Raw genomic sequence first — 476 nt, 5'->3', positions numbered from 1 at the left:
TGTGGTGTAAACAACCCGTAAAAAGGGGTATATTATGAATATGAGAAAACAACCGTAAGCGGGGTATATGTCTGAGTTGTGAAAATAACCCGTAAAGGGGTATATTTAATGTCTGAGAGAACAACTCGTAATAGGGGTATGTTTGTAAATCTAGAAAATAATCCCGTAATAGGGGTAAATATTTGAATAAGAACATGACCCGTAAGGGGTATATTTGAATATGGGAGAATAAATTTGGAAAGGTTATCTTTATGAATATGAGGAAAACAACCCCTATGAGGTATATATTTGTGAGTATGAAAGAAATCCTGTTGGGGGTATATTTGTAAATATTATAAAAATCTAAGTAAAGGTGTATTTGTGAGTATGAGAAAATAACCTTACAAAAGGTATATTTATGAGTATGAGAAAACAATTCTATAATAGTAGTATATTTGTAAAATATTAGAAAACAACCAATAAGAGGGTATATTTGG

This window comes from Ricinus communis, chromosome 4, assembly GCF_019578655.1.
Source record: "Ricinus communis isolate WT05 ecotype wild-type chromosome 4, ASM1957865v1, whole genome shotgun sequence".
In the NCBI taxonomy this organism is placed as follows: Eukaryota; Viridiplantae; Streptophyta; class Magnoliopsida; order Malpighiales; family Euphorbiaceae; genus Ricinus; species Ricinus communis.
Note: the sequence above shows the minus strand (reverse complement) of the source record.